Source organism: Mustela erminea, chromosome 1 (genome assembly GCF_009829155.1).
Source record: "Mustela erminea isolate mMusErm1 chromosome 1, mMusErm1.Pri, whole genome shotgun sequence".
In the NCBI taxonomy this organism is placed as follows: domain Eukaryota; kingdom Metazoa; phylum Chordata; class Mammalia; order Carnivora; family Mustelidae; genus Mustela; species Mustela erminea.
This window is the reverse complement of record NC_045614.1, coordinates 11,646,093-11,670,676: the sequence shown is the minus strand read 5'-3', so window position 1 is coordinate 11,670,676 and position 24,584 is coordinate 11,646,093. Positions and strand designations below refer to the sequence as shown.

At 39.7% G+C, this 24,584-nt stretch overlaps 1 pseudogene; it reads right to left on the bottom strand.

Annotated features, from left to right (window-relative positions):
* Window positions 1-333: 333 nt before the first annotated feature.
* On the bottom strand, window positions 334-1,189 carry LOC116568251 (annotated as a pseudogene).
* Window positions 1,190-24,584: the final 23,395 nt, after the last annotated feature.

Here is a 24,584-nt window from a genome sequence, read left to right as displayed (position 1 = left end):
ATCAAAGTGGTCTTGTAAAAGAAACAGCTTTCAAATATTTCTTTTTTTTATAGAAGTACAGGCACTGAATATTTCAGTTTTATTCTTCAATTATAATATCCAGTCTAAATGTAACTAATCCAAGCTTGGGAAGAACTGTGGGAACATATGAAAATGTACCTAGTGGTAAATTGTCTGTTTTTCAGACAGAGCAGAAAGCTTACTAAATGGATTATTCTGAAATTGAATAGAGAAGTTGAATTGTAAGAAATAGAAGTTTCTGGAAAAAGGAGCAGATTCTATGTCACAATGATCAAAAATCATGGCTTTGAGTCCTGCAATCAAGGCACTTCTTCACCACCAGGACAATTGTCCCTTTTATAGGTGCCCTCCTGAAGAATCTTTCTAGAGCCTCTTTTATGTCTCTGTTCCTCAGGGTGTAGATGAAGGGGTTCAGCATGGGTGAGACCACCATGTACATCACTGAGGCTACTGCACTTGCGTGGGAGCTCTGGGTAGCAGCAGAGCTAAGGTACACTCCCAGGACCGTACAATAAAATAAGGAGACAACTGAGAGGTGAGATGCACATGTGGAAAATGCTTTGTATTTGCCCTCAGCTGATGAGATTCTTCTTATGGATGAAATAATCTTAGAGTATGAACAAAGGATCCCAGCAAGGGGAGCACCAGCCAGCAGTACAGCTGAAACATATATCACTGTGTCATTAAGAAAGGTATTAGAACAAGCAAGTTGGATCATCTGATGGAGTTCACAGAAAAAGTGGGGGATTTCCACCTCTGAACAGAAGGAAAGATGCAACAACATCAAGCTCTGTAATAAGGAATTCAGAACACTAACGATGCAGGACACCAGAGCCAGGACTCCACAGAGCCAGGGGTTCATGATGACCGTGTACTGCAGGGGGTGGCAGATGGCCACAAAACGGTCATAGGCCATCACAGCCAGGAGTAAGTCGTCCCATCCTGCAAAGAGTAAGGCAAAGCAGATCTGGCTGATGCATCCTGTATAGGTTATAACTTTGCTCTGCGTCTGTATATTCACCAACATCTTTGGGATGGTGGTGGTTGTGAAACAGATGTCTACAAAGGATAGGTTGGCAAGGAAGAAGTACATGGGGGTGTGGAGTTGAGAGTCAGAGCTGACAGCCAGAATGATGAGCAGGTTTCCAAACAGAGTGATCAGGTACATGGAGAGGAAAAGCCCAAATATGGGGAGCTGCAGTTCTGGTTTGTTTGATAATCCCAGAAGAAGAAATCCTGAAAATTGGGTATCATTGCCATGTCCTGTGTCATGGTTGTAGTGACTTGAAATTAAGAAAAAAATGATTACTTTTAGCACAGACATTAGTAACATGCCAGAAGTGCTATATTTACATGGGAAAATATATTTACATAGGGAAAAATGCAGACATTAAAGAAATTGGATTAAAGAAATTGGATGAGGTGTGCCCTTTACTGGACTTCAGGAAGACCTCAACACAAGGTGACATTTGAAGACAGACCTCAGGGAAATCTGCAGAGAAGACACAAGTTTATCTGCGGGACATGTGCCCTGCAGGAAAAGGAGCCAGTGCAAAGGCCTGAGGAAAGTACTTGTTTCAGACAGGTCTAAAAATGGAGCTAGTGTGGTCAGGAGACCAGCAAGAGGGAGAGTGATGAGTGATGATGTCAGGGAATGTTGAACAAGGTGGCACCTGAGATTTCAAGAAGGAAGGGAGTCTTTCATTCATGTGATATTCCTTGCACTTCATTAATTTTTCTCCTAGAAAAACTGTTAATAAATATGGATCCATTCCTTATTTTCAAGTGTTGGTTAACACTCTGGAAGCTGTATTTTAAGGGTACCATATTGGGACACAACAGACTCCTGGGGCCATGTAACTACCAGGCTCTTCTCACCTCCAGCTACATAGTTAGGAAAGAAATGATATTAGTTAAGATCTCAACATCAAGTTATCATTACCCAAAGGAATATAGAAAAGTCCCCACATTCCAGTTGGTAAGACTCCCATGAACATATAACTTGGTGCTTTATTTAAATATGACCAGTTTTTCCTGTATTTAGAGAACTACAAAAATTTTAAAGGAAGAGAAAAAGAAGGGGGAGAAAGGTCTAATAAGTCCAGATGGTCCCTGAGAGATCATGAAGACACGAAATATTCCCTGGTTCTGGCTGCTTTCCAACCCCTTGATGCCCAGAATAACTAATAAGGCAGCAAAAACCCATTAGTCCAAAAGAGAAAAGAGTGATATATTTATGGTGTCAAGACACCTTAATGTATGAACACCCACTAGATGTATGAATAAAAGGAAAACACATTGACTAAAGGAAATACACAAGGTACAAAAATAGAGGGTATTAGCCAAGATTAAATGGTAAAATATTTTCCCAAATGATATTGAATGCAAAATTTTGTGATTAGTTAATGAATTTTGAATCCTGGATCTACCACACAGTAGCCATTTGAATTTGGGAAGACAACAAACTCATTCTAAAATTGTAATATTCTCACCAGAATAGTGGCGGTAGTGGTATTCATCCTACTAAGATGGTCAATAGATTGAGTCCATATATATATAAAGTTGAGCAGAGTTCATTCCTCTTTTTTTTACTTTTTAACTTAACAGTATTCATTGTTCTTGCACCACACCCAGTGCTCCATGCAATATGTGCCCTCTCTAATACCCACTACTTGGTTCCCCCAACCTCCCACCCCCAGCCCCTTGAAAACCCTTAGATTGTTTTTCAGAGTCCATAGTCTCTCATGGTTCACCTCCCCTTCCAATTTCCCTCAACTCCCTTCTCCTCTCCATCTCCCCTTGTCCTCCATGCTATTTGTTATGCTCCACAAATAAATGAAACCATATGATAATTGACTCTCTCTGCTTGACTTATTTCACTCAGCATAATCTCTTCCAGTCCCATCCATGTTGCTACAAAAGTTGGGTATTCATCCTTTCTGATGGAGACATAATACTCCATAGCGTATATAGAGTTCCTTCCTCTTAGTGTATCAATGGCTATTCTCTGTTCAGGTGTGTTTATATGTGTGTGTGTGTACATATATGGGGATTTGTGTGTTTGCATGTGCATACATGCTTCATCTTAATGTAAAAGGCATGCTTACTGTGGACAGTAAAAAAAAATGGAATCCACTTCATAAAAGAAAAAAAATGGTTTTAGTAGAAGTCCAGTGGTGGTTAATGTGGGAAAAGAGTATCAATAAAGAGTTTATCAGAAGACCAGTTTGCAGAGAGAAAAGGTTGTCAGTGTGAGTGCTTAGGTTACATCAGACTCCAGGGATCCTATGTTGACTGCTCCACTGTCCTCCTCATGGGGTCCACCCCATGTCCCTGATATAATTGTGGATGATTTTGGCTCTTCTTATTTTCCTTAATGACATTCCTTCCTTTTTTATGATGGGCTTTGGGTTTTGATTTTTGTTTGACACAAAATCCAATGGGCCCTCACTTGGCCTGGTTTTCTGTACCTTGTCTGTCATGAAGAAACCTTGTTAGACCATACTCTGTAAAATCTGGCATGTTCTGTGACAATCTATCCCATTCCTATATATGATTTATCCTTGAAGACCTTGTGTTATACTAGCACTTAATTCCCTGTTCTCCATTATAACCTATGATCCAAAGGAGCAGGGCGTCCCTTGCTTTGTTTGACTCTTTGTGTTCACAAAAGTGCACATTTATATAGAAACAAGTTTAAAAGAAATGAGAATTCATTAAATAGAATGCTAGGGAAAATAAATCAAGTTAAATATGGTGGATTCAAATAATTGTGTTCAACAAAATGAACAATAATCTAATACTAACATCTTATAAACAAGATATTCAATAGCCACAATCACATCACAATCACATCAACATGGGACTCTTGTTCAGGATAAAATGAAGTGAAAGCTTGGAGAGAAAAGAATAGGAAAACATCCTCTTAATATACATTGCAAGGGATAGTAGCTAAAATTGTAGTTTGATCATATGTGACCATGAAGGGACTCAATCATGCTTATGATAAAGATGCAAAAGATCTTCAGTTGAATACAAAAAAGTGTGTTTCACATAATGTCAGAAGGCGGTTGTTATTAAAAACAAACAAACAAACAAACAAACAGATCTAATTCCAAAATATACAATGGTAGAAATAGGGACTATTAGATGTGCAATAAGATGACAATATGTATAAAAATCAACTCTTACTACTAAGGATGCAGAAGAATTTCAGTACTTGAAAGCAAGGAGGGGAACATGATGTGACCAACTGATAGATTTGACCACACGAAATAGGTAGGCTTTCACTGAATCCCATCAACACATCTATATACAATACAAAGAGTAAGAGGCAAACAGCAAGCTTGGTGAAAAAATTACCATTCTTTTTTTTTTTTTTTTTTAAAGAATGTAACCAAAATACAATATAGACACCAGATTCCCAGTAGATGAAAGCAATGTACTTGTGAAAACAATTTGCATACAGGAAGTAAATGGAAAATAAAGCAAAAAAATATATTAGCCTCCTCAGTAATAAAATAGTGTCAAAGTGATTCTCTTTGGCATATCCCTTTTTGCATTTAGGTACATCCCCCCCCCCCCCCCCCGCCCAGGGAATATCAGTGGGAGAGATGATACTGTAAAATGTATGTCTCAAAAACTACTGTCACAAAGTAGTATTACCTTCCATGGGGCTGGATCTTTCTAATAAGTACGGAACAAACTAAATATACCAATACCTGAAAATTAAAAAAAAAAAGTTCTTGCTCCCTGCTCATACCTCCAAGCCTAATGCCTTGTTTCCCTACTCCCTTAGCTGCAAAAATCCTTGAATATATTCTAATTTCACTGGAACCACTTTATGCCCCCTAGTCCTTACATTGTCTCATCCAACTGGACTTCCATTCCCACCGTGTATTTTTTTAAAATTTTTATTTTTTTCTAAGTTTCTTTTCAGTGTTCCAAAATTCATTGTGTATGCATCACACCCAGTGCTCCATGCAATATGTGGCCTCCACAATACCCACAACCAGGCTCACCCAACCTTCCACCCCCTCCCCTCCAAAACCCTGAGTTAGTTCCTCAGAGTCCACAGTCTTTCTTGGTTCCCACCATGTATTGTTAACCATGATCTTATAATGCTGAGTCCAATGAACACTTCTTTCTAAAATATATTAAATAGGGTGATTGGGTGGCTCAGTCAATTAAGCATCAACTTTGGCTCAGGTAATGATCACAGGGTCCTGGGATCTAGTCCCACATCAGGGTCCCTTCTTAAGGGGGACATCTGCTTCTCCCTCACCCACATCCCCCTGCTCATGCTCTCTATTTCTTGCTCTTTCTCAAATAATTAAATAAAATCTTAAACTGAAATAAGAAACATAATAATTTGAAGATCTATATTCTTTAGAAAATATAACTAATAAAATATACTAAATTAATTATTTTTAAGCTTAGTAGTCAACCCAGGAAACAAAAATATAGTCTCTTGACTCTGGAATAGGCTGGTTGGGCTCTCAGTTGACCTCAGGTAAAGAGTGTCAGGATCCATTCTCTCTGGTCCTTTCCTGAAATACCGGCTGAGCTCTGATACTCACCTGGGTTGGGTCTGCAGGATGAAAGTCTCTGTGTGGAGGTCCAAATTTGTCCCTGGATAGCTGACAATGGAGTCAGAAGCTCTGTTCCCTGAAAGGACAGCAGGAAGGAGTGAAGCATGGGTCCCCCAGCCAGACAGAGTACCCCAAAACAAGAACAATATCCTTTCCCACACAAGGATGCACCAAGGTAAGGGATTGAAGCAGCGGAGATATTTACAGATCTCTGTCTCTGGTCATTAGGCACTGTTTGCATTGTTACCTCCACCTCTGAGCATATTATTCCCCTGTGGGCCACTGGGTCTGGATGGAAAAAAGTTTTTTCCTGCAAATTCTATGTTCCCAGGAGACCAGATTAGTAATCAGGTGAATCTAGTTATTATTACCTTCTCCACAATCTTGCCTGCCTTCCAGAGCTCTAACCACTTTGCATCTTATCCCAGTTTTTAGTTAATGTTTTCTCCAAATCCAAGACTGAGGAAATTTGCTTATCCAGGTCTCATGGACCTCCAATGTACTGTGTTATGGCAGAGAAGATCTCCTTATATCTCTAGAAAATTTCTGTTCTTCTATACAACAGTTGAAAGGGGTATGTTAATTTGTGATAAACATATGGATACAGTGCCCTTGTCTTCATGATGCTTTTGACTGATCAATCATGTGAGTCATACTGATGATGCAAATTCAGAATTGCTGTTTAGTGCTCAATTTTAAATGTTTGTTAATTATAAGATATTTGGATTGCTTTATGTGCCATACACTGAGCTAGGATCTTATTTGGATTTTTTTTTCATTTTTGCAAAGTCCACTTTGTAAGGTCTGTACTATAATTAACCTTAATCTACACTTGAAAAGTGGGGTTCAGAGGTGTCAAATGAGCTACCCAGAGTTAAGAATTGAGGGAGGAATGAGCTTGGACTGGAACTCCACCAAGATATGTCTAGTTCTCAAACTCTAGGTCAGTGGTTCTCAACCAGGGGCAATTTTGCCTCCAGAGAACACTTAACAAGATATGGAGAAATCTTGGTTGTCATAACTAGGGAGGTGCTACTGGAACCTAGAGGCTTGAGTCCAGTGGTGCTGCCCCATATCCCGCAATTCACAGGATGACCCCCACCACAGTGAATTATCTACTTCAAAAGTCAACAGCGAAGAGGATGAGAAACACTATTTTAGACCTGAACTTCTACAACACTAACATGTGTTTGATTCACTTGAGGATCCTGTTCAATATCAGATTCTGATTTGGCAGAATATGGGTGAAGCTCAGACATCCTGTAATTGCAACTGTTTCCCAACTGCTACTGATGCTACCAGTCCTGGTCTATAAACCAGTCTTTGAGTACTAAGGCTGTGGTTCAGTGTTTGAGTCAGGGATAGTTATTTTTAGATCTTCTCTACCAAGAATCCACATGCTCACCTCAGGTTTGACCTCAGGTGGTCACCTGATGTACTCAGTAGGTGACCTTGTGCATTCCTAAGTTTATGTGTGTTTCTTGAGTATTTCCCTCCTGAACCATGCTGCCTCAGGGGGGAGATGATTCCAGATGGACGAGATGCATAAAGCAAGGTATAGGGAAAATGTATGGGGCTTCCATGACTTCTCAAGGTATACCATTCTACAATTCTCCATATGTTCAGCAACCTGAGTGTTCTCTGAATCATTCTTTTGGGTTTCATGGAATATTCCTTATATAGACACGATTGATTAAATCATTGGTGATGAGACTCCATCTCCAGCCCCTCTCCCATCCCAGGAAGTGAGGGAATGGGAAATGAAGTTCTTGTTCTCTAATCACATTGTTGGTCCTCCTGGAAAGCTGCCCCTCTCCATAGGTACTTTCCTAAACTCACTTCATTAACCTGATGAAAGACATCTTTATGGCTCTCATCACTTAGGAAATTCAAATTTTTAGAAGCTCTATGCTGGAAATGGGGATGAAGACCAAACATATATATATATTTTAGCATAAATTACAATATCACAGTTATAACTGTAGTACTGGAAGAAGCCTTGATTGGAATTCTGTCACAATGTTTCTTGTCTCAAACTCTGGCACAATGGTTCTCAACCAGACATGATATACCTTTGGGGATATTTGGGTCATGTCTGAAAGGATGCAACTAAACATTGATAATCCCAAATATTTATCCAGCTCCAAATATCAACATTGGGAAGGTGAGGAATATGATTATAGAGCAGCACTTTTCTACCTTCATTATGCATACAAATCATCGAAGTTTGTAGCTAAAACACAAATTCTGACTCATCAAGTCTCCTGTGGGCCTAGGGACTCAGCATTTCTAACAAGTTATTGGTGTTGACGCATAGATCCAAGTCCATGGGGCACAGTTTGAGATCAAGGCTGTGTTCCTGTATTAGAAGATGGGTACATAGTTTTAGGTCTTCTCCACAAGGAATCTTCTGTGTTTGTAATTTTGAAAAAAAAAAAAAAAGGTTTTCACATATGTCTATAGGGTTTGATATATTCTGTGTTCAGTTCTTTTATATAAAGGCTCTTAAGTGACATCAGAAAATTTATATATGAAGAAGACTTTATAGTAGGCAGAATATGGGCTTCCAAAAGATGTCCACTTCTTAATCCAAAGAGCGTTTGAAAATGTTTGTTTCTCTTGCAAGAAGAATTAGCCAGAAGATGGAAAAAGGCTACTAATCACCGATTTCAGTATAAAAACATTAACCTGGGTTATCCAGATGGACTAGTGTAATCACAATGCACTCTAAATGTGGAAGAAGGAGGACAAATAATTGGAATCAGAGTGACATTTTCAGACTTTGGGCTGTGGGCTTTGAAGGTGGAAGAAGGGCCACCAAACAAGAGAGTCAGATAAGAGATTATGCTGAGTGAAATAAGTCAAGCAGAGAGAGTCAATTATCATATGGTTTCACTTATTTGTGGAGCATAACAAATATCATGGAGGACAAGGGGTATTAGAAAGGAGAAGGGAATTGGGGGAAATTGGAAGGGGAGATAAACCATGAGAGGCTATGGACTCTGAAAAACAATCTGAGGGTTTTGAAGGGGCAGGGGTTGGGAGGTTGGGGAAGCCAGGTGGGGGTATTATGGAGGGCACGGATTGCATGGAGCATTGGGTGTGGTGCATAAACAATGAATTCTGTTATGCTGAAAAGAAATAATAAAAAAAAGGCAGATAGCCACTGAAAAGTGAAATAAGAAAGAGAGTGAATTCTCCTCTGGAGTATCCAGAAGGATCACAACTTGCAGATTTCTTAATTGTAGCCCAATGAGACCCATTTCAGGTTTCTGACTTTCTAGAAACTTGTGATAAATCTTTGTTTTAAGCCACTTCTGTGGTGGCTTATTATAGCAGGAATTAAATACAGACATTTGTTCAGAAAAATGTTGCTTGTAGGAATGGAGTTTGAGCCTTTCAACTCAAATGGAAGGAGAAAATCAGTTTCAATCTGGAGATATTCTTCCCCATTAGCTGGATGGTGATTTACCACTGCAGAAATGCAAATGTGGTTTTGACTCTAGGCCTTTGAAGATTTGAGATAGAAAAGCAATTTATTATTAAAATTAAGATCACCTATTTTACTTTAAATGTTTGTGTCAAAATTCCTCATTTTTTTTCTATATTATGTTGATGCAAATGTTTGTTTCATTTGTATCTCCTCTAACTTCCACGTTTTCTTTCAACACAATAGAGGGGATTTAAATCAGTCTCTCTGAAATTTGAGAAAGAAGACTGAGGATCATAGGGGAGGGGAGGGAAAAAGGAAACAAGATGAAACCAGAGAGGGAGACCAATGATTAGAGACTCTTAATTTCAGGAAACAAACTGAGCTTTGCTGGAGGAGAGGAAGGTGGGAGGGATGGGGTAGCTGGGTGATGGACATTGGAGGGGGTATGTGCTATGGTGAGTGCTGTGAATTGTGTAAGACTGATGAATCGCAGACCTGTACCCTTCAAAAAAATAGTACATCATATGTTAATAAAAAATAAAATAAATTAGTCTGTGTCTACATAAATGTTTATGAATGTGTTTATTTGATAGATATATACAATGTGCACACAGATATCCATAACTATACTCTTAACCTTGAATGTTTTCTTGGAACTCATTAGGTGCTTGTATGCATTTCATTTATTCCTCACAACATTTCTGAAGTTGGGGTAATGAACCCACATTGCCTTTAGAAATAAGGAAATTGGGGGAGACAAGATGGCGGGGAAGTAGGAGGAGGCGCCCTTTCAACCTGTACCCTAAAGTGAGCTGATTACCTACCAAAGAACTCCGACCACCCATGAAATAAGCCTGATATCAGAATAATACAAGGTCTGGATCTCTACAGGGGCAGAAGACACCAGTGTACAGGTAAAGTGGAGTGGGAACATCTGACTGATATCGGAAGATAAACAAAAGGGGGAGGGAGTCACCAGAGGCGACTGGAAAGTAATACCCCTAATACAAGAGTGCCCTGCATCTGGGAACCAGCAGTAACTTGGAGACTGGGTGAAACACTCAAAAAGAGCAAAGGATCGCGGGGGGCGGGGGTGGAAATTGTGGGAATCGGGGTGGCTAGGGACAGGGGCTTAAGTCACCAGACCCAGGACAGCTTCCCCTGGTGCTGAGCCAGAGGGAGTGTGGCAGAGAAACCAGGTCTTGGTCCCTGAGCCGCCAGCGCACCCGAGATTGCCTGGGGTCCGGCTCCTGTGAGGGGCTGGGAGCCTCCCCAGATGGCAGAATGCTGAGCCGTGCTACAGAGCCTGAGACACGCGTGCCCCTCACCCTCCTCTGAGAGAGGTGCACAAGGCTCACCTGGCGCTCTTAGACCTGCACCATTGTTTCAGAGCCTGAGACACGCTCCTGCCCCAAACTCTCCCCTGAGAGAGGTGCACGAAGGCCCAGCCTGGTGCTCTTGGACCTGCGCCCTGCAATCAGAGCCTGAGACGCATGCATGACCCACAGCCTCCCCTGAGAGAGGTGTGCGCAAGCCCGGTGCTATTAGACCCAGAAAGAACAGGCATTCCCATACTGGGCCAGTGGGAAAATCTCAGTGTTCCATCACTGCTTGGAACCTCTCTGGTGGTCTGGAGCTGCCCAGACAGCTGCCACTGCTGTGGTTTTGTGTACAAGCAGAAGATCCTCCGTCACCAGGGACCGTGACTTGGAACCTGCTCTGCCAGCAGCTAAAAGGGAATTTAGATGGGCTCGCAGCACCCACAGGAGAGCAGACTGAGGCTTCTCTCTGAGAGGGGAGGTCAGGGTGCAGTTTCCTTTCCTCTAAACCTACAAAAACCATCAAAAGTGGTCAAGGCGAGAGAGAAAAACAAAAGTGAACAAATATAAAAACCTCCAGAGAACAAAAGCCTGAAAAAACCGGTTTCCTCAGAGCCCATCGACTTGAGGGGGGTGGCAGGACATAATTCAGGGAACATCATTTACTGAAAACCCACGTGGCAGGTCCCTCCCCCAGAAAGCCAACCAGGAAAGAAAAAAAAAAAAAAAAGACTGCAAGAGAACAACCACCACTACTTCATAGGACAACTTTAATTTTTAATTCGTTCCCACTATTCTGGCTCATTTTTTAAAAATATAGATAATGTTTTAATCTATTTACCATCACAGTGAGATGTCCAGTACATCAAATTCCATAATAACTTTCTAACCTGAACTTTTTCATACATACACCTGTGTTTTTCTTTTGCATTTCTATTTTTTAAATTTCTTTTTTTAAATTTTAGTTTAGTTTAGTATAGCTTATTCCTTTTTAATTTTTATTTTCTAATATTCATATAGAGTTAAACTTCAAAGTAATTCCTTTTCCTGAATCAAAACTATCCCTATAGGTAAACCAATTTATAATCCTCCTTTATCTTAGAATTTGAGTCCTTTAACAAAGATATCAAGATACATCCAGGAAGAATCAAAACAACCTTCCTCGCCAGACTGAGAATTCATAACCACTCTCCCATCTTTTTCTTCCACCAGTGTCTCTGTGTCTTTGTGTTTGTACTGATAGTATATACATCTTACACTTGAGGTTCTTTTTGACGAGGTTCTTCCTTTATTTGCCTATATATATATTTTTTTTCTCTTGTCATATACTTTTTTTTTTATTTTATAATTTTTTTATTTTATATAAACATGTGTTTTTATCCCCAGGGGTACAGGTCTGTGAATCACCAGGTTTACACATTTCACAGCACTCACCAAAACACATACCCTCCCCAATGTCCATAATCCCACCCCCTTCTCCCAAACCCCCTCCCCCCAGCAACCCTCAGTTTGTTTTGTGAGATTAAGAGTCACTTATGGTTTGTCTCCCTCCCAATCCCATCTTGTTTCATTTATTCTTCTCCTACCCACTTAAGCCCCCATGTTGCATCACCACTTCCTCATATCAGGGAAATCATATGATAGTTGTCTTTCTCTGCTGACTTATTTCGCTAAGCATGATACGCTCTAGTTCCATCCATGTTATCGCAAATGGCAAGATTTCATTTCTTTTGATGGCTGCATAGTATTCCATTGTGTATATATACCACATCTTCTTGATCCATTCATCTGTTGATGGACATCTAGGTTCTTTCCATAGTTTGGCTATTGTGGACATTGCTGCTATAAACATTCGGGTGCACGTGCCCCTTTGGATCACTACGTTTGTATCTTTAGGGTAAATACCCAGTAGTGCAATTGCTGGGTCATAGGGCAGTTCTATTTTCAACATTTTGACGAACCTCCATGCTGTTTTCCAGAGTGGCTGCACCAGCTTGCATTCCCACCAGCAGTGTAGGAGAGTTCCCCTTTCTCCGCATCCTCGCCAGCATCTGTCATTTCCTGACTTGTTGATTTTAGCCATTCTGACTGGTGTGAGGTGATATCTCATTGTGGTTTTGATTTGTATTTCCCTGATGCCGAGTGATATGGAGCACTTTTTCATGTGTCTGTTGGCCATCTGGATGTCTTCTTTGCAGAAATGTCTGTTCATGTCCTCTGCCCAATTCTTGATTGGATTATTTGTTCTTTGGGTGTTGAGTTTGCTAAGTTCTTTATAGATTCTGGACACCAGTCCTTTATCTGATATGTTGTTTGCAAATATCTTCTCCCATTCTGTCAGTTGTCTTTTGATTTTGTTAACTGTTTCCTTTGCTGTGCAAAAGCTTTTGATCTTGATGAAATCCCAATAGTTCATTTTTGCCCTTGCTTCCCTTGCCTTTGGCGTTGTTCCTAGGAAGATATTGCTGCGGCTGAGGTCGAAGAGGTTGCTGCCTGTGTTCTCCTCAAGGATTTTGATGGATTCCTTTCGCACATTGAGGTCCTTTATCCATTTTGAGTCTATTTTTGTGTGTGGTGTAAGGAAATGGTCCAATTTCATTTTTCTGCATGTGGCTGTCCAATTTTCCCAACACCATTTATTGAAGAGGCTGTCTTTTTTGCATTGGACATTCTTTCCTGCTTTGTCAAAGATTAGTTGACGGTAGAGTTGAGGGTCTATTTGGGCTCTCTATTCTGTTCCATTGATCTATGTGTCTGTTTTTGTGCCAGTACCATGCTGTATTGATGATGACAGCTTTATAATAGAGCTTGAAGTCCGGAATTGTGATGCCACCAACGTTGGCTTTCTTTTTCAATATCCCTTTGGCTATTCGAGGTCTTTTCTGGTTCCATATAAATTTTAGAATTATTTGTTCCATTTCTTTGAAAAAGATGGATGGTACTTTGATAGGAATTGCATTAAATGTGTAGATTGCTTTAGGTAGCATAGACATTTTCACAATATTTATTCTTCCAATCCAGGAGCATGGAACATTTTTCCATTTCTTTGTGTCTTCCTCAATTTCTTTCATGAGTACTTTATAGTTTTCTGAGTATAGATTCTGTGCCTCTTTGGTTAGGTTTATTCCTAGGTATCTTATGGTTTTGGGTGCAATTGTAAATGGGATTGACTCCTTAATTTCTCTTTCTTCTGTCTTGCTGTTGGTGTAGAGAAATGCAACTGATTTCTGTGCATTGATTTTATATCCTGACACTTTACTGAATTCCTGTATAAGTTCTAGCAGTTTTGGAGTGGAGTCTTTTGGGTTTTCCACATATAGTATCATATCATCTGCGAAGAGTGATAATTTGACTTCTTCTTTGCCAATTTGGATGCCTTTAATTTCCTTTTGTTGTCTGATTGCTAAAGCTAGGACCTCTAGTAATATGTTGAATAGCAGTGGTGATAATGGACATCCTTGCCGTGTTCCTGACCTTAGCGGAAAAGCTTTCAGTTTTTCTCCATTGAGAATGATATTTGCGGTGGCTTTTTCATAGATGGCTTTGATGATATTGAGGTATGTGCTCTCTATCCCTACACTTTGAAGAGTTTTGATCAGGAAGGGATGCTGTACTTTGTCAAATGCTTTTTCAGCATCTACTGAGAGTATCATATGGTTCTTGTTCTTTCTTTTATTGATGTGTTGTATCACATTGACTGATTTGCGGATGTTGAACCAACCTTGCAGCCCTGGAATAAATCCCACTAGGTCGTGGTGAATAATCCTTTTAATGTACTGTTGAATCCTATTGGCTAGTATTTTGTTGAGTATTTTCGCATCTGTGTTCATCAAGGATATTGGTCTATAGCTCTCTTTTTTGATGGGATCCTTGTCTGGTTTTGGGATCAAGGTGATGCTGGCCTCATAAAATGAGTTTGGAAGTTTTCCTTCCATTTCTATTTTTTGGAACAGTTTCAGGAGAATAGGAATTAGTTCTTCTTTAAATGTTTGGTAGAATTCCCCCGGGAAGCCGTCTGGCCCTGGGCTTTTGTTTGTTTGGAGATTTTTAATGACTGTTTCAATCTCCTTACTGGTTATGGGTCTGTTCAGGCTTTCTATTTCTTCCTGGTTCAGTTGTGGTAGTTTATATGTTTCTAGGAATGCATCATTTTCTTCCAGATTGTCAAATTTATTGGCGTAGAGTTGCTCATAGTATGTTCTTATAATAGTTTGTATTTCTTTGGTGTTAGTTGTGATCTCTCCTCTTTCATTCATGATTTTATTTATTTGGGTCCTTTCTCTTTTCTTTTTGATAAGTCGGGCCAGGGGTTTATCAATTTTATTAATTCTTTCAAAGAACCAGCTCCTAGTTTCATTGATTTATTCTATTGTTTTTTTGGTTTCTATATCATTGATTTCTGCTCTGATCTTTATGATTTCTCTTCTCCTTCTGGGCTTGGGGTTTCTTTCTCGTTCTTTCTCCAGCTCCTTTAGGTGTAGGGTTAGGTTGTGTACCTGAGACCTTTCTTGTTTCTTGAGAAAGGCTTGAACCGCTATATATTTTCCTCTCAGGACTGCCTTTGTTGTGTCCCACAGGTTTTGAACCGTTGTATTTTCATTATCATTTGTTTCCATGATTTTTTTCAATTCTTCTTTAATTTCCCGGTTGACCCATTCATTCTTTAGAAGGATGCTGTTTAGTCTCCATGTATTTGGGTTCTTTCCAAACTTCCTTTTGTGGTTGAGTTCTAGCTTTAGAGCATTGTGGTCTGAAAACATGCAGGGAATGATCCCAATCTTTTGATACCGGTTGAGACCTGATTTAGGACCGAGGATGTGATCTATTCTGGAGAATGTTCCATGTGCACTAGAGAAGAATGTGTATTCTGTTGCTTTGGGATGAAATGTTCTGAATATATCTGTGATGTCCATCTGGTCCAGTGTGTCGTTTAAGGCCTTTATTTCCTTGCTGATCTTTTGCTTGGATGACCTGTCCATTTCAGTGAGGGGAGTGTTAAAGTCCCCTACTATTATTGTATTATTGTTTATGTGTTTCTTTGATTTTGTTATTAATTGGTTTATATAGTTGGCTGCTCCCACGTTGGGGGCATAGATATTTAAAATTTTTAGATCTTCTTGTTGGACAGACCCTTTGAGTATGATATAGTGTCCTTCCTCATCTCTTATTATAGTCTTTGGCTTAAAATCTAATTGATCTGATATAAGGATTGCCACTCCTGCTTTCTTCTGATGTCCATTAGCATGGTAAATTCTTTTCCACCCCCTCACTTTAAATCTGGAGGTGTCTTCGGGCTTAAAATGAGTTTCTTGGAGGCAACATATAGATGGGTTTTGTTTTTTTATCCATTCTGATACCCTGTGTCTTTTGACAGGGGCATTTAGCCCATTAACATTCAGGGTAACTATTGAGAGATATGAATTTAGTGCCATTGTATTGCCTGTAAGGTGACTGTTACTGTATATGGTCTCTGTTCCTTTCTGATCTACCACTTGTAGGCTCTCTCTTTGCTTAGAGGACCCCTTTCAATATTTCCTGTAGAGCTGGTTTGGTGTTTGCAAATTCTTTCAGTTTTTGTTTGTCCTGGAAGCTTTTAATCTCTCCTTCTATTTTCAATGATAGCCTGGCTGGATATAGTATTCATGGCTGCATGTTTTTCTCGTTTAGTGCTCTGAAAATATCATGCCAGCTCTTTCTGGCCTGTCAGGTCTCTGTGGATAAGTCAGCTGCCAATCTAATATTTTTACCATTGTATGTTACAGACTTCTTTTCCCAGGCTGCTTTCAGGATTTTCTCTTTGTCACTGAGACTTGTACATTTTACTATTAGGTGACGGGGTGTGGGCCTATTCTTATTGATTTTGAGGGGCGTTCTCTGAACCTCCTGAATTTTGATGCTCGTTCCCTTTGCCATATTGGGGAAATTCTCCCCAATAATTCTCTCCAGTATACCTTCTGCTCCCCTCTCTCTTTCTTCTCTTCTGGAATCCCAATTATTCTAACGTTGTTTCGTCTTATGGTGTCACTTATCTCTCGAATTCTCCCCTCGTGGTCCAGTAGCTGTTTTTCCCTCTTTTGCTCAGCTTCTTTATTCTCTGTCATTTGGTCTTCTATATCACTAATTCTTTCTTCTGCCTCACTTATCCTAGCAGTGAGAGCCTCCATTTTTGATTGCACCTCATTGATAGCTTTTTTGATTTCAACTTGGTTAGATTTTAGTTCTTTTATTTCTCCAGAAGGGGCTTTTATATCTCTCGAGAGGGTTTCTCTAATATCTTCCATGCCTTTTTCGAGCCCGGCTAGAACCTTGAGAATTGTCATTCTGAACTCTGGATCTGACATATTACCAATGTCTGTATTGATTAGGTCCCTAGCCTTCGGTACTGCCTCTTGTTCTTTTTTTTGTGTTGAATTTTTCCTTCTTGTCATTTTGTCCAGATAAGAGTATATGAAGGAGCAAGGAAAATACTAAAAGCGTGGCAACAACCCCAGAAAAATATGCTTTAACCAAATTAGAAGAGATCCCAAATTTTGAGGGGGGAGAAAGGGGATAAAAAGAGGTTCAAAAAGGAATAAAGAAAAAAAAAAAAGAAAAAAAAAGAAAAGAACTAAAAAAAATAAGAAAAATATAAAAAAGAAAAAATATATATATTAGATAAACTGGTTAAAAAACGTTAAAAAAGAAAAAGGTAAAAGTTAAAAAAAAATTTTACCAGAAGGTAAGGAAAAAACAAAAAATGAAAAAGAAAAAAAATTAAATTAACTGCAAGACTAAAAAAAAATCACAGGGAAAAAGCCATGAGTTCCGTGCTTTGCTTTCTCCTCTGGAATTCTGCTGCTCTCCTTGGTATTGAAACCGCAGTCCTTGGTAGGTGAACTTGGTCTCGGCTGGATTTCTTGTTGATCTTCTGGGGGAGGGGCCTGTTGTAGTGATTCTCAAGTGTCTTTGCCTCAGGCGGAATTGCACCGCCCTTATCAGGGGCCGGGTGAGTAATCCGCTCGGGTTTGCTTTCAGGAGCTTTTGTTCCCTGAGCACTTTCCGTAGAGTTCCGGAGGACGGGAATACAAATGGCAGCCTCCTGGTCTCCAGCCCGGAGGAGCCGAGAGCCCGGGGCCCCACTCCTCAGTGCGCCCTCAGAGAACAGCTCCCAGTTACTCCTGTTTGCCTGACCCCCGGCTGCGCTCCGAGCTCACTGAGCCTGCGACCGGTTCAAGGTAACACCGAGCTGTGAGCTTACTGTCGGCTCTGTCTCTGTTGCCGGCTTTCCCGTTCCAATACCCGCAAGCTCTGCGACACTCAGACACCCCCGATCCTTCTGTGACCCTGCGGGACCTGAGGCCACGCTGACTCCGCATGGGCTTCGCCACGGTTTAGCCTCTGGAGCGATGTCCCTCAGCGGAACAGACTTTTAAAAGTCCTGATTTTGTGCGCCGTTGCTCCGCCGCTTGCCGGGAGCCGGCCCCTCCCCCCGGGGTCTATCTTCCCGTCGCTTTGGATTCACTTCTCCGCCGGTCCTACCTTTCAGAAAGTGGTTGTTTTTCTGTTTCCAGAATTGCTGCTCTTCTTCTCTTCGATCTGCCGATGGATTTTCAGGTGTTTGCAATCTTTAGATAAGCTATCTAGCTGATCTCCGGCTAGCTGAAGTAGTCTCAGCGTGCTACTTCTCCACCATCTTGACTCCTCCTCTTGTCATATACTTTTATCAGTCTTTTTGTTTGTTTCTTTTTGTTTGTATACTTTATAAATCTTACCTTGGGGCCCATTTGGTCTGAACTTTTTCTTTCATCTTCCCTTTCTTTCCTGTCTCTCTCTCTCTTTTTTCTTTTCTTTTTTTTCTCTTGTTTGGGTGGGGAATCCTGATTACTCAGAATACTGATTATCCCCTGCACATTCTCAGATCACAATGCTTTGAACCTGGAGCTCAATCACAAGGAAAAGTTCAGAAGGAACTCAAACACCTGGAAGCTAAAGACCACCTTGCTTAAGAATGCTTGGTTCAACCAGGAGATCAAAGAAGAACTGAAACAATTCATGGAAAACAATGAGAATGAAGACACTTAGATCCAAAACCTATGGGATGCAGGAAAGGCGGTCCTAAGGGGGAAAAACATAGCCATCCAAGCCTCCCTCAAAAAAATTAAAAAATCCAGAACAAAGTAGCTGTCTCTACACATTAAAGAACTGGAGAATCAAAAACAAATCAAGGCAACTCCACACATAAGAAGGGAAATCATGAAGATTAGAGCTGAGATCGATGAGGTACAAACCAGAGATATAGTAGAATGTATCAATGAAACTAGAAGCTGGTTTTTTGAAAGAATAAGATAGATAAACCATTGGCCACACTAATCCAAAAGAAAAGAGAGAAAGCCCAAATTCATAATATTATGAATGAAAAGGGAGAGATCACAAAGAACACCAAGAAAGTAGAAACAATCATCAAAAGCTAGATACCAATGAGCTAAGCAATTTAGATGAAAAGGATGCATTCCTGGAAAACTATAAACTCACCAAATTGAACAAGGAAGAAATTGACAACCTGAATAGACTGATATCTATTAACGAAATTGAAGCAGTGATCAAAAACCTCCCAAAAAACAAGAGCCCAGGACCTGATGGATTCCCTGGGGAATTCTACCAAACTTTCAAAGAAGAAATAACACCTATTCTCCTGAAGCTGTTTCAAAAAATTGAAGCAGATGGAAATTTTCCAGACTCTTTCTAAAGAGCCTGTATTACCTTGATCCCCAAATATGGATGTTAAGACTCTCAACAAGATTCTAGCAAACAGGATCCAACAGACATTAAAAAGATTATCCACCATGACCAGGTGGGATTCATCCCTGGGCTACAAGGACGGTTCAACATTCTCAAATCAATGAATGTCATAGAACAAATTAATAAGAGAAGAGAGAAGAGCCACATGGTTCTCTCAACTGATGCAGAAAAAGCATTTGACAAAATCCAGCTTCGGTTCCTGATTAAAAAGCTTCAAATTATAGGGATAGAAGGAACATTCCTGAACTTCATCAAATCTATCTATCAAAGACCCACAGAAAATATCATCATCAATGGGAAAAAGCTTGTAGCCTTCCGTTGAGATCAGAAACACAAAAAGGACACCCACTCTCACCACTCTTGTTCAACATAGTATTAGAAGTCCTAGCAACAGCAATCAGACAACAAAGAGAAATAAAACGTATCCAAATTGGTAATGAAGAAGTCAAACTCTCTCTCTTCACAGATGACATGATTCTTTATATGGAAAACCCAAAAGACTCAACTCCCAAACTACTAGAACTCATACAGCAATTCAGCAATGTGGCAGGATACAAAAAAAATGTACAGAAGTCAGTTGCTTTCTTATACATTAACAAGGAAAATACAGAAAGGGAAATTCTATTTACTGTAGCACCAAGAACCATAAGATACCTGGGAATAAACCTAACCAAAGAGGTAAAGGATCTGTACTTGAGGAACTACAGAACACTCATGAAAGAAATTGAAGAAGACACAAAAAGATGGAAGACCATTCCATGCTCTTGGATCGGAAGAATAAACATTTTTAAAATTTCTCTACTGCCTAGAACAATCTATACTTTTAATGCTATTCTGATCAAAATTCCACCGGTATTCTTCAAAGAGCTGGAGCAAATAATCCAAAAACTTGTATGGAATCAGAAGAGAACCTGAATCACTAAGGAAATGTTGAAAAACAAAAATAAAACTCGGGCATCACGTTACCTGATTTCAAGCTTTATTACAAAGCTGTGATCACCAAGACAGCATGGTACTGGCATTAAAGCAGACATATAGACCAGGGGAACAGAGTAGAGAGCCCAGATATTGACCCACAACTCTATGTTCAAATAATCTTCGACAAAACAGTAAAAAATATACAGTGGGAAAAAGACAGTCTCTTCAATAAATGGTGCTGGGAAAACTGGACAGCTATATGTAGAAGAATGAAACTCGACCATTCTGTTACACCATACAAAAAGATAAACTCAAAATGGATAAAAGACCTAAACGTGAGACAGTAAGCAGTAATCACTTCGATATCAGCCACAGCAAGTTCTTTCAAGTTATGTCTCCAAAAGCAAAGGAAACAAAAGCGAAAATAAACTTTTGGGACTTCATCAAAACCAAAAGCTTCTGCACAGCAAAGGAAACAGTCAAGAAAACAAAGAGGCAACCCACATAATGGGAGAAGATATTTGCAAACAACAGTACAGACAAAAGGTTGATATCCAGGATCTATAATGAACTCTTCAAACTTAACACACACAAAACAGACAATCATATCAAAAAATGGGCAGAAGATATGGACAGACACATCTCCAATATAGACATACAAATGGCTATCAGACACATGAAAAAATGTTCATCATCACTAGCCATCAGGGAGATTCAAATTAAAACTACATTGAGATATCATCTTACACCAGTTAGAATGGCCAAAATTAGCAAGACAGGAAACAACATGTGTTGGAGAGGATGTGGAGAATGGGGAATCCTCTTACACTGTTGGTGGGAATGCAAGTTGCTGCAGCCACTGTGGAGAACAGTGTAGAGATTTCTCAAGAAATTAAAAATAGAACTTCCCTATGACCCTGCCATTGCACTCCTGGGTATTTACCCCAAAGATACAGATGGAGTGAAAAGAAGGGCCATCTGTACCCCAATGTTTATAGCAGCAATGGCCACGGTCGCCAAACTGTGGAAGGAACCAAGATGACCTTCAATGGACGAATGGATAAGGAAGATGTGGTCCATATACACTATGGAGTATTATGCCTCCATCAGAAAGGACGAATACCCAACTTTTGTAGCAACATGGACAGGACTGGAAGAGATTATGCTAAGTGAAATAAGTCAAGCAGAGAGAGTCAATTATCATATGGTTTCACTTATTTGTGGAGCATAACAAATAGCATGGAGGACATGGGGAGTTAGAGAGGAGAAGGAAGTTGGGGGAAATTGGAAGGGGAGGTGAACCATGAGAGACTATGGACTCTGAAAATCAATCTGAGAGTTTTGAAGGGGCGGGGGGTGGGATGTTGGGGTACCAGGTGTTTGGTATTACAGAGGGCACAGATTGCATGGAGCACTGGATGTGGCGATAAAATAATGAATACTGTTATGCTGATAATAAAAAATAAATAAAAACAACTAATGGTGTACTACATACAGTGGCTAACTGAACATAATTTAAAAAATGATAAATTAAGTTACCCTTAATACTTTAAATTTATTTTTTATTTATTTTCAGCAGAACATTATTCATTATTTTGCACCACACCCAGTGGAGTGTTCATATCAATATGACTTTTTATCTTCATTAACAGTTTTCTTATGTAATTGGCTGCTCACATATTGGGGGCATAGGTATTTATAATTGTTAGATCATCTTGGTGGATAGTCCCTTTAAGGATTATGTAGTGTCCTTCTGTATCTCTGACTACAGTCTTTAGTTTAGAGTCTAATTTAGCTGATATGAGAATCGCTACCCCAGCCTTCTTTTGGCATGAAAGATGCTTCTCCATCCCTTCACTTTCAGTCTGGGTGTATCTTTAGGTTCAGAATGGGTCTTTTGGTGACAACATATGGATGGGTCCTGTCGTTATATCCAATCTGCAACCCTGTATCGTTTTATGGGTGCATTTAGGCCATTCACGTTGAGAGTGATTATTGATAGATATGTTTTTATTGACATCGAGTTACCTTTGAAGTCTTTTCACATTGAGAGTGATTATTGATAGATACGTTTTTATTGACATCCTCCCTGGCAGCTTTAAGCTCCACCCTAACATTGTGAACATCCTGTCTGGTCGCTTTCAGTTCGGCCTTAATCAATTCCGTTTGGTCATCCATGGCTTTCTCCAACCTAGCTATTGCCTGGATAATTGTTAGCCTGAATTCTCTTTACGACATATTGTCTATGTTGATAGCTGTTAGCTCTGTTGCAGATATTGATATGAATACACTAATCATAGGAGATCTTAACACCCCTCTCTCAGAAATAGACAGATCATCGAAGCAGAAAATCAATAAAGAAACAAGAGCATTGAATGACACATTGGACCAGATGGACCTCATAGATATTTGCAGAATATTCCACCCTAAAACAACAGAATACTCAATCTTCTCAAGTGCACACAGAGCCTTCTCCAGAATAGACCACATACTGGGTCACAAATCAAGACTCAACTGATACCAAAAGACTGAGATTATTCCCTGCATATTCTCAGATCACAATGTTTTGAAACTGGAGCTCAATCACAAGGAAATTCAGAAGGAACTCAAACACCTGGAAGCTAAAGACCACCTTGCTTAAGAATGCTTGGATCAACCAAGAGATCAAAGAAGAACTGAAACAATTCATGGAAACCAATGACAATGAAGACACTTCAGTCCAAAACCTATGGGATACAGCAAAGGTGGTCCTAAGGGGGAAATACATAGCCATCCAAGCCTCCCTTAAAAAAATGTAAAAATCCAGAATACACCAGCTATCTCTACACCTTAAAGAACTGGAGGATCAAACATTGGCCACACTAATCCAAAGGAAAAGAGAGAAAGCCCAAATTCATAAAGTTATGAATGAAAAGGGAGCGATCACAAGTAACACCAAGGAGTAGAAACAATCATCAGAAGTTATTATCAACAGTTAGATGCCAATAAGCTTAGCAACCTAGATGAAATGGATGCACTACTGGAAAACTAAACTACCAAAATTGAACCAAGAAGAAATCAACAACCTGATTAGACCGATATCTAGTAACGAGATTGAAACAGTGATCAAAAACTTCCCAAAAAACAAGAGCCCAGGACCTGATGGATTCCCTGAGGAATTCTACCAGACTTTCAAAGAAGAAATAACACCTATTCTCCTGAAGCTGTTTCAAAAAAATGGAAGCAGAAAGAAAACTTCCAGACTCTTTCTATGAAGCCAGCATTACCCTGATCACCAAACCAGGCAAAGACCCTACCAAAAAGGAAAATTTCAGACCAATATCACTGATGAATATGGATGCTAAGATTCTCAACAAGATCCTAGCCAACAGGATCCAACAGCACATTAAAAAGATTATCCACCATGATCAGTTGGGATTCATTCCTGGGCTTCAAGGATGGTTCAACATTCGCAAATCAATCAATGTGATACAACAAATTAATATGAGAAGAGAGAAGAACCAGATGGTTCTCTCAATCAATACAGAAAAAGCATGTGACAAAATCCAGCATCCGTTCCTGATTAAAACGCTTCAAAGTATAGGGATAGAGGGAACATTCCTGAACATCATCAAATCTATCTATGAAAGACCCGCAGGAAATTTCATCCTCAATGGGAAAAAGTTTTCAGCCTTCCCGTTGAGATCAGGAACAAGACAAGGATGCCCACTTTCACCACTCTTGTTCAATATAGTATTAGAAGTCCTAGCAACAGCAATCAGACAAAAAAGAGAAATAAAGGTATCCAAATTGGCAATGAAGAAGTCAAAATCTCTCTCTTCGCAGATGACATGATTCTTTATATGGAAAACCCAAAAGACTCCACCCCCAAACTACTCATACAGCAATTCAGCAACGTGGCAGGATACAAAGTCAATGTGCAGAAATCAGTGGCTTCCTTATACACTAACAATGAAAATACAGAAAGGGAAATTAGAGAATCGATTCCATTTACTATAGCACCAAGAACCATAAGATACCTGGGAATAAACCTAACCAAAGAGGTAAAGGATCTGTACTTGAGGAACTACAGAACACTCATGAAAGAAATTGAAGAAGACACAAAAAGATGGAAGACCATTCCATGCTCTTGGATTGGAAGAATAAACATGGTTAAAATGTCTATACTGCCTAGAGCAATGTATACTTTTAATGCCATTCCGACCAAAATTCCACCGGTATTCTTCAAAGAACTGGAGCAAATAATCCAAAAATTGTATGGAATTAGAAGAGACCCTGAATTGCTTAGGATATATTGAAAAACAAAAATAAAGCTGGGGACATCACGTTACCTGATTTCAAGCTTTATTACAAAGCTGTGATCACCAAGACAGCATGGTACTGGCATAGAAACAGACACATAGACCAGTGGAACAGAGTAGGGAGCCCAGATATGGACCCTCAACTCTATGGTCAATTAATCTTCGACAAAAAAGGAAAAAAATATACACTGGAAAAAAGACAGTCTCTTCTATAAATGGTGCT